Genomic DNA, 10,830 nt, shown 5'->3' on the forward strand with positions numbered 1-10,830 from the left:
GGTGCAAGATGGCAGATGGATGAGTCAACTTCCACTAGACCTTGAGCCTCAGTATATGTTCATTGTAACACATCAGCAAGCTAAATGACACACCCACAGGAGCCATGACAGTTCCAAGTCTGACCATAAGGTCAAAGAGTGGGTGGTGACCCAATTCCTCGAAATCCCCACCCCTTCCCCAAAATAGTTGGAATACTCCTCCCACTTAGTAGCCTGTGAAATTACCCATCCCTATAAAAAAAAACCCATACCCTGGGGCTGCTCTTGCCTTCTGAGATGGCACACACTCTGTCTGTGGAGTGTGTTTCTCTCTAAATAAATCCACTTCTTACCTGTCACTTTGTCTCTCACTGAATTCTTTCTGCGATGAGACATCAAGAACCTGAGCTTCATTAAGTCCTGAGACCAGGTGTGTGATCTCAGTTAAAAGAGCATGGGTTCAAGTCCCAGTGTGTGGGTTCAAGTCCCAGTCGGATTTACACGGTTTCAGGATGACAAGGCAAATAGCCACCTTTACTAGGCAAAGTCCTGAAAGCATGTCATGGTACAGAGGAGGTGTCAGGAACATCTTTGCATAGTGGTATGACACGGTGAAGTACATACCAGCTATGCTAAATGCATGGATTTTTCCTAATGACGTTTTGTCATTTACATACTGAATTCTTTTTCAACATAACCACCTTTGTAAATGTTTCATATGATTAGTTGATTTGTTTTATAAAACATAATTTGATCTTTCTGATAGCAAAGTATGATTATCACAAACATTATGCTCTAATCAGAAGAACAGCTGAGGTATGTAAAATGCTTGCTTTTTCAAGTAGCTTTTGCTTCATATAATTCCAAATATAATTCCAAAGATATATTACGTGATTTTAAGTTTTGAAGCAATACAAGAGTATTTCCAGTGAAAAGCAAGTCTTCCTCCTACCCCAAAATCCTCACTCCCATTCCCAAAGGTATCCATTTTTAACAATTTCTTAATGTTTCCAGAAATTATCTGTGTATATAAACACATTTTCTGGGGTTTTACTATATACAAACAGAAACATAATATACACATTGTTTAGTGTCCTACCTTCCTTTTTCTTTTTAAATCTAACAGTGTATCTTGGTGGTTTTTTCCATCCATATATTATGCAGATCTAGCCATACTTTTAAAATAGTACAGTAGCAGGAGTAGCCACACTGAAGCGGATGACAGGAACCATAAGAATCTGTAGCTGGTCACAATGGGAAGCAAAGGAGGGTTCGTCCCGCTTGGGCTCCTGTTCATCCTGGCTGTCCTCTGCCATGTAGGTCACAGCCTGGAGTGCTACAGCTGTATTAACCCAGCTAATGGCTGCACTACGGTCGTCAGTTGTTCACATAATCAAGATACTTGTTTCATCGTTGAAGCCATGCCACCAAAAACTTACTACCAGTGTTGGATGTTTGACCGCTGCAGTTTCAAAGCCACTGCAAAATCCTTAGGGGAGAAGGAGCTTCAGTACCGCTGCTGCCAGGAGAACCTGTGTAACAAAAGTGATGGGACGAGTATATCTGGGAAAACAGCTCTGCTGGGCATCCTGCTGCTGGTGGCAGTCTGGCGCTTTTGTCTCTAAATCTACACCAGGAGGGCTTCTCCTAAATCTCCTGTTTCTGTATATGCCTTCTTTCCTGTGCGGCTGCATTCCAAAGGCTTTATATTTTCCAACTGGATCCTGTTGGGAAAGACTGAAACTAGCTTGAGCAACTCAGATAAGAGAGAGGAACTCAGAGAGATGCTGAAGACCAGTCCTATTAGCAGAGAAGACCTGTGTGAGGGAAAAAGTTTGAGTGAAGCGCACGTGATTTGAGGAAGGTTGCATGCTTCTTACTCTGAGCTCGAGTAGATTCTCTGCGATCCTCAGTTATTTCCCTCTGGTTCCTTGGGTGTAGTTAATGTGATCAGTACTTTTTTGGGAGACTGGGGCAGGGGGCTCCTTTTCAACAGTCTCTCTCGCAAGGCATGCTTTTTTCTCGCTTTTCATGGCCCCTGTATTGCCAGGTAGGCATGATGCATGTTCCAGGTGTGGGCTTGTCAGAGACAGAGATTCTTAATGACTGTTGTATTCTCAGCTAGAAGGAGGTAAGCTTTCCGGATGGCAGGGCACGGAAGCACAAGGTTTGCCTTTAGAGAGGTGCCAGAGGCTGAAATCTGACTTTTCCTCTGTCCTTAAATTTTGTATTGGCTTTGCTGTCTTTCGCTAGAAAAACTCAGTAGCATAAATTAATGGTGTGTTAAACCTGTCCCTCCCACTCCCCGCCTTTTTTATTGGAATGGTAGGCTGTCTTAGCTTTGTCACACGCAGTTAAAAACTAAACATTTGAATATTCTATGTTACATGTGACTTGCAGTTATTAAGTGTGCTTATTTTATTTTATTATTTTTTTAACATCTTTATTGGGGTATAATTGCTTTACAATGGTGTGTTAGTTTCTGCTTTATAACAAAGTGAATCAGTTATACATATACATATGTTCCCATATCTCTTCCCTCTTGCGTCTCCCTCCCTCCCACCCTCTCTATCCCACCCCTCCAGGCGGTCACAAAGCACCGAGCTGATATCCCTGTGCTATGCTTATTTTAAATACTACTGGTAGGAAAACTCTTCATATGTGTACGTATATAATGCATGAATGGAACAGAAGGAGCCTTTGGGGTTGCGATTTGAGATTTCCAAATGACATCATGAACAGTAACAGGTCTGCGGGGATGTGTTTTACCTGCCGACATCCAGCCTGTTGGCTCCTGGCTGAGTCAGCACAGATAGTGTAAAGTACACTTGCAAGGGCTATTAGCATGCTGAGGCTTTCAGAAGCGCTACCAGTTTCCTAAAAAGTGGTATACCTTTTCAGGAGGGCAAAGGTTTGCCTTTTTCTTGTGGATACTGGTGAATAATTTAAGATCCAGTAGACTTAATGCCATTTGTATGCTTACAATCTTGGCTGTATTTGACAGCATAGCCCGCCTTTTGCTGATGAAAGTGGAATTTCTTGATTAACGTTAAAAAAAAAAAAACTTGATTATGTGATCTGTTGGACAAACCAGAATGAATCTCATCAAATGCAAAAAAAAAAGAAAAAAAAAGTACAAAGTATTATGAATCATTAATTACTTAACCAGCCCTCTATTAATGATTATTTGGATTATATCCAGGTTTTTCCTACTATTACAAACAGTGCTCTAATTATCATCCTTGTTCTGGTTACGTGTACAATTATACTTCTAGGATACGCTTTTAGAAGTAGAATTGCTGGATCAGATTATGAATATTTTAAACTCGTATAGAGATTGTTCAAGCCCTCTTCTCCACACCCCCCAAAACTGATGTCATGAAATAAGTTAATTTTTGTGAAACAGATGAAATAGAGTATCTTATTTTCATTTGCATTTATATAATTCTGAGCAAAGTTGGACATCACTTCATAAATTATAGGTCATTTATGGATTATTTGTCCATAACTGCCTCTTCAAAAATATTTCTCAAGTTGTTAATTTTATCTTTAATTTTAAGCTTAACTTTTGACTCTTTTATGATATTTTTTACCATACAATAATTCTTAGGTAGTCAAATATATCTATCTTTAACTTTTTGACTTGTTGGTTTTATGTCATGCCAATGATACTAAAAAGAACTATTTGTATTTTATTCTAGGGTGTATACAGCTTTATTTATTTTCAATTTAGATCTTTAATTCATCTGTAATTTATCTGGGGTTGATGAGTGAAGTAGAAATCCGGCCTCTTTTTAAATCTAAACGACAAGCCAGTTATAATACCAGGTAGGGATTAATCAATCCTTTTTGTCTTGACTAATCTGAAATGCTCCTAAATTCCTAAGTATTTTGTGGTCTAGTTTTGGGTTCTCTATTATGATTCATATTAATAAAAAAATGTTCAACAAATGATAATAAATGTTTTAAATTTGTTAAGATCATTAAGTATTAGATTTAATTATTTAGTGTCTATCAAGTGTATCAATCAAAGTGCATCACCAAAGAGAAATTATTGAGGTATAGTTGATTTACAATGCTGTGTTAGTTTCAGGTGTACAGCAAAGTGATTCAGTTTTATATATATATTATATTCTTTTTCATTATAGGTTATTACAAGATATTGAATATAGTTTCCTGTGTTATACAGTACATCCTTGTGGTTTATCTATTTTTTATATAGTAGTTTGTATCTGTTAATCCCAAACTCCAAATTTATCCTTCCCCCCGCCGCTTTGCCCGTGGGAACCATAGGTTTGTTTTCTATGTCTCTGAGTCTGTTTCTGCACAATACTGTAAAGCAACCATACTTCAATTTTTAAAAAATGATTACCACAGTGAATTTAGATAACATCAAAAAAGAGAGAGAAATTAGACATAAATCATATCCTTAAATTGCTAACACTCTGGTCACTATAAATAGAAGTATTAGGATTTTCCGTCAACATTCTTTTTGACTTGTCATGAGATTACTAAAACGGAACTCGGATTTCCTAACCTCCACTCGACTCTTTAATGTTGTGTAGCTCTGTTTCTTGTAGTCTGTCCCGTGTTCCATCTAAATCAGATTTATCAGGCTGTTTGTTTAAAGACAGATTCTTGGGTCACATCTGGGACCTACTGGATCAAAATCACTGTCAGCTGAGCTGAGAAATTTGCATTTCACACACCAAAGCTTCCAAACCATGACTGTGCAGCATTGTTTAGTAAGCCAGCGATGTAGTTAAGGAAGCAATACGGTGTGGTGTCATCTTCAGCTGCCCCTGCAGCACAACTAAATTGAAAATGGTAAAGTCATTTGTTCAGCTCTGTGAGCCTCTACTTCCCACAAACAGCTGGAGCCCCCAGCACCAGGAATCTGAGATAAAGATAGCCCAAAGCACCGAACAACTATCCCGTGGTCACAGACACAAATGCAGGTAGCAGTTTCTCGGTTGAGATAAGGTTTTTAATCAGCAGCAGCAGGTAAGATGACTGACAGCCTGAAAGAACAACCTGAGACGTGATGTCTAACACACGTGGCGGCAGCTAACTCACCCCAGAAGTGATGGACAAGAAGCAGGCCGACTTGACACAGGCAAATCCACCAAGAATATTCTCTACTATTTCGGTCAAAGCAGCATGGCCTAATCAGTAATGCAAACATCCTGTTTCCCAGGCTAACAACCTCTGTCCCTGGAACCCTCAGAGGGTTAGAGATAAAGAAACTGCTGCTCCAATTATGCATAATCTTCCTCTAGTCTGAAATGTCAACAGAGAAGGCAAATAACGCTGCAGAGAAAAGGAGGAAAATCTCACAGGGGAAAAGTAATTTGTTTAACGTTTTCCCATTTCCTTTTGTTTTGCACATGTCTCCTCCCACATCCATTTCAGAAAGCTTTCAGTTATGGGCTCTCAATGAAAGGAGAAATCGGTTTTGTGCAAAAATCAAAAAAGAAGCAATTGTATTGATAGAGTGGTTTGGTTAGATTTATAGTGCAGTAGGAGAGAGAAAAATGAAGCCCAAACGATTTCCTACCCTAATTTTGCAGAAGTCTTAGGAGACATTAGATGTGATATGGGTTTGCCTAAAGCATCTCTATCCTAAAGGGCTTGGCTATTTTGCTGTGAGAGGTAAGGGTGCTACATTCAGAAAACTGTATTTTCCCTCTGTGTCTGTATAAATGGCCATGTGCAGCTTTAGAGACGGTGAAGAAATTGGTGGGAGGGAATCACAGCTGCTTTTATTAAGGAAAAAGGATTTCCTTTGCACGATGCTTTCAGTGTGGCTCAGAGGAGCCCCAGGAATCCTTCAAGAAGGAGAAGCCAGCAGTGCCGGCTGTCCTGGTCCAAAATCTTGGCTGCAGTTCAACGGCAAGTATGTTTAAGGGGCAAGAGGGAGACCTTGTCACAAACATTATCCTGACGCCCTCTCACCACATACCCAGCCATTCCCTACCCCCGAGCTCTAGCTGAACTGGAGGGTGGAAGGATTCTGTCTCAGTTCAGCGTCTAAATACTGCCTAAGCCTCACCTGGGCCGATTGAGTCCCAGTCGCTGTGCAGATGGTGGGAGACTGCCCCTCACCACCGATCCTAACTCTCCAGCCTGGAGAGGCAGCATGAATCAGCCACTACCCACCATCCCTTCCCCACACCCACCTATTTCCTATACTCACACCTCCAGGAAAAATGTACTGTCTGGGATTCGGGGGCCAAAGGGGAATAGGGTGTCAGGGCTCCCCCCAGTTCATTTCTCTCTATGCCTGAGCAGATTCCATAGGGAGTTGTTTTAACTTGCATCACTCTGTAAAACACTAAAGCTGGGTTTCAGGGGGAAAAAAGGAGAAAGAGAAAGAAGAGGAAGAGTGGGATATAAAGAATTTGTATATACCTGAAAATTGCCAGATGAACAGGCCACCATAAAATATTGCATGACGTTAGAGATGGCGGAAACCAGCACAGAGGGTGATGTCTGAAGTTCAGAGAACTGAGACAACACAATCGTTATTGAGTATGTGGCCCCCTCTCCCTACCCCCCAAATACTGTATTTTTTTTTTAGTTAATTTTGTTTTGAAAATTATCTATATCCTTTGAGATAGAGACATTCTGGATGGGGTCCCAGAAATAGGGTTGGAAGCTCTGGTCTCGGCACAAAGCATTCAAAACTCATCCTCTCTCATAGTTTCACTTGAAATCTCTGTTCCAGAACTGACCTCTCCCCTGACCTTCACGCCAGTGTCTTGGTTCAGTGCACTAATTATCTGTGTAACCAATTACCCCAAACTTCGCAGCTTGAAACAACAAACATTTCTTACCTGGCAGAGTTTCTGAGGGTCAGAAATCTGCAAACATCTTAGTTGGGTGGATCTGAATCGAGATCTATCCTGAGATTGCAGCCAAGCTCTCAGATGGGGCAGCAGTCATCTCAAAGCTCAATTAGGGCAGAGAACCCATTTCCAAACTCACTCACTTGGTTGCTGCCAAGCCTCGGTTCCTCACTATCTTTTGTTCAGACAGGATAGTTTTCACACGGGCCTCTCCATAGGACTGCTAACAGCATAACGACATGATAGGGGGTGGGAATGAGGGGAAGCGGGGAGGGAGAGGAGGCACCCAAAACATCCACTGGAACCCTTATTCATTATTAGTGGGAATACCAATGGTATTATCACTTTAGAAAACAGTTTGTTGGTTTCTTGTAACATTAAATATATATTTATGTTGCGATCCAGCAATCTCTCTCTGAGGTATTTATCCAAGAGAAGTTAAAACTTATGTCCATGCAAAGACCTGCAGGTGAAAGTTTATAATACCTTTAAGCATAATAGCCAAAAGCTAAAAATATCAATAATTCAATTGTTCTTCAAAGTATGATACCTCCATACATAGGAATGCTATTCAGCAATAAAAGGAAACAAACTGGGCTTCCCTGGTGGCGCAGTGGTTGAGAATCCACCTGCCAGTGCAGGGGACACGGTTCGATCCCTGGTCCAGGTAGATCCCACATGCTGCAGAACAACTAAGCCCGTGCACCACAACTACTGAGCCTGTGATCTAAAGCTCATGAGCTACAACTACTGAGCCTGCATGATGCAACTACTGAAGCCCATGTGCCTAGAGCCTGTGCTCCACAGCAAGAGAAGCCACCACAGTAAGAAGCCACACACCGCAACGAAGAGCAGCCCCGGCTCGCCACGACTAGAGAAAGCCCACGTGCAGCAATGAGGACCCAACACAGCGAAAAATAAATAAATAAAATAAATTAATTTTAAAAACAAAGGAAACAAACTACTGGTACCTGCAACACAGGAGTGAATCTCAAAAATCATCATGCTAAGTAAGGAAGTCAGGCACCGAAGGCTATACACGATATGATTCCATCTGTATCATTCTGGAAAAGCAAAACTATAGGGACAGAGATCGGATAAGAGTTTTGGAAATGGGGTGAGGGGTTTGACTCCAAAGAGACACAGAGAAAATTCTCTGAGTGTAGTGGTGGTTACATGACTGTATACTTTTGTTGATACTTATACCATACAACTGGAAAGGATGGATTTTTACTGTATGTCAGTTATACATCACTAAACCTGACTTTAAAAAATAATAAAAATAGGGACTTCCCTGGCCGTCCAATGGTTGAGACTCTGCGCTTCCACTGCAGGGGGTCAGGGAACTAAGATCCCACAAGCCACAGGGTGTGGCCAAAAATAAGTAAATAAATAAGGTGGGAAGGGCAAGGGTAGATGCATGGAAGTATGACAGCATGGTGCACACAAGAAGGAGACAGTTCACTATTACAAGGGCATAACATTCAAAGCAAGGAGTGCAAGTAACAGAGTCCTGAGCTTTTCCGTTATGTGTCCAGCTTTCACCTCAGACTCAATATATCCAACACCAAAGCCCCCATCCCTCTGTCCTGGAAAAGTACCATCTTGCCTGTTGAGGATGTCATTTTCCTAGTCACTGAAACTCCAAAAAACTCTCAACTTCTCCCTTTACCTGTCCTATCAAATCCATGCTACTCTCTTGCAATGCCGTGGTTTTTGTGCTTTTGGTGGTGGCAGCAGTGGTACAATGATGACAGTCAGGGTTTTCCACTTCTCTCATGTACCATTTTTTTCTTACCCCACTGCTCTCATAATAGTTCAGGCCTCTATTTCTTCTCACCAGGACTGGAACATGGCGGCCCACGAACGAGTCTTTGTGCATCTGGTCACCCACCTTTTTGCCAGATGAGTCTTCTGAAAATACCAACCTCATCCCACCACGTCCTAATCAAAAATCAATTCAAGGTCCTTGTCAATGAAAAGACTCTCTCCCCTTGATCCTAATTTACTTTTCAAGTTTATTCCTCAATCCACCCAGGTCAACAACCTGCTTCAGAGCCAGCCAACTTGAGTTCATTTCCACCTGTGTGCATTTTTGTCAGGACAGATCTTACAGTTCTGACTGAGTTGCCCTCTCCTGCCCTCTCCATATATTTAAGTCCTCCTCTTTCCCCATGACTCAGCACAAGTCCTATCTCCCCACTCTCCCCTCTCGCTCTCGGCAGGATGCTTCAAGTCACGCTTGCTTCCTTTTCTGAACTCTGCAACAATGATTGTTCCCACCTATCAGGAGGTTTAGTGGTTTTATTGATAATGGTATTTCTACAGCCCTTGGAAGATTTCAAAGCACCTTCCTTTTCATCATCCAGTTTGAGGTCTTCTCAACAAATCTGGGAGATTATTCTTATTTCAAAGATAAAAAATCTGAGGCTTTATAATGCATGGTGATTTGCCTTAAGGTCACACAGCTAAGAAGATTTTCAATACATTTTTTTATATAAATTTATTTATTTAATTTATTTATTTTTGGCTGCGTTGGGTCTTTGTTGCTGTGTGCAGGCTTTCTCTAGTTGCGGTGAGCAAGGGCTACTCTTCTTTGCAGTGTGCGGGCTTCTCATTGCAGTGGCTTCTCTTGTTGTGGAGCACATGCTCTAGGCACTCGGGCTTCAGTAGCTGTGGTGCGCGGGCTTCAGTAGTTGTGGCTTGAGGGCTCTAGAGTGCAGGCTCAGTAGTTGTGGTGCACGGGATTAGTTGCTCCATGGCATGTGGGATCTTCCTGGGCCAGATCTCGAACCCGTGTCCCCTGTATTGGCAGGTGGATTCTTAACCACTGTGCCACCAGGGAAGCCCCTCAATACATTTTTTAAAGGAACAAATGAAGACAGAGCCAGGAAATTGATGTAGCAATCAATTAGAAGAGGCAAGACTGTTTTTAATGGAGAAGAAAGTATTTAAGGTCAGAAAAAGACTATGTCGAGTCAGAATTCGACCATGATTATATTCATACAGACCACACTGACTGTTTGGCTTTTGTGAGACTGGTAAGATGCAGTAAAGGGCAGAACTTAATCTAAACAGTTCAACAGATGAATTTTTAATAAGCTTAAAACTGGAAAACAGTACCCTCAGCAAGCATGTATTTCTGCTTTTGTGACTGTTGGAGCTGGCTGTGTGGGAGGGTTAACTGCTGTGTAAAATGTGGAATTAAAATTAAAAAGCTCTGATGTATATTTTTAGAGAACAGATACAATTAAAATAAAATGTAACTCCAAATTCAGTTAGTAGAGCTGGCATTTAAATTGTTTAATTAGCAAAATTCTATATGATTAAAGCAGTCACTTGAAAATGTCTTTCAAAGTAAAGCATTTTAATATGCTCCAGTTCTTAGATGATTGACATCACTTGATCTTTGTGTTCCCCTCTGGAATTGACTTGTTCTGCAGTTTGAATTAAGAAGGTCCTGGACTAATGTTTTACAAAGGAGCTTATCAGAATGAAAGCATAAAGTGAATCTTATTTGACAATAAAATATCCTGGACCTTGAAATACTGTTAGCATCTTCAGTGTAGAAAGGAGTGTAGTATAAATTCCTCAATCTCTTTCTTCATATTGAAGGCTTGGACCTTTATCTCACATTCCATCTGAGTTACTGGGTGGGTGACTACCCTTAAGGGTGTTGATGAATCAGAGAATTCTTGAGGTTGTGCTCCTGACCTAAAACATTATTTAAACAAAGGACACATTTTTTAAAACCCGGTATGAACAACCATATGGTCTTTGAGAAAGGATATCTAGTTCATTCCATATTTTTTTACCTAGAGCTACCCCAAAACCATGACCAGCAGATAAGAATCCAGTTTTTTAAACTTCCCAGGGCAGAAATTAGCTAGATATTCACCAAATACATTTCCTCATCCTATGCACCCAGATAAACTACACTTCCTAACCCCCTTGCACTTAGAAGGGACCTATGATCAGTTCTTGTAAATGAAATGTGAGAAGG

The 10,830-nt window shown here is 41.0% G+C and overlaps 1 pseudogene; it reads left to right on the forward strand.

Moving 5' to 3' along the window:
• Positions 1 to 1,232: 1,232 nt before the first annotated feature.
• LOC114895829 lies at positions 1,233 to 1,604 on the forward strand (annotated as a pseudogene).
• The last annotated feature ends 9,226 nt before the right edge of the window (positions 1,605 to 10,830 follow it).

The sequence above is a fragment of the Monodon monoceros genome, unplaced genomic scaffold (genome assembly GCF_005190385.1).
Source record: "Monodon monoceros isolate NGI ecotype Baffin Bay Population unplaced genomic scaffold, NGI_Narwhal_1 Super_Scaffold_15, whole genome shotgun sequence".
Taxonomy (NCBI): domain Eukaryota; kingdom Metazoa; phylum Chordata; class Mammalia; order Artiodactyla; family Monodontidae; genus Monodon; species Monodon monoceros.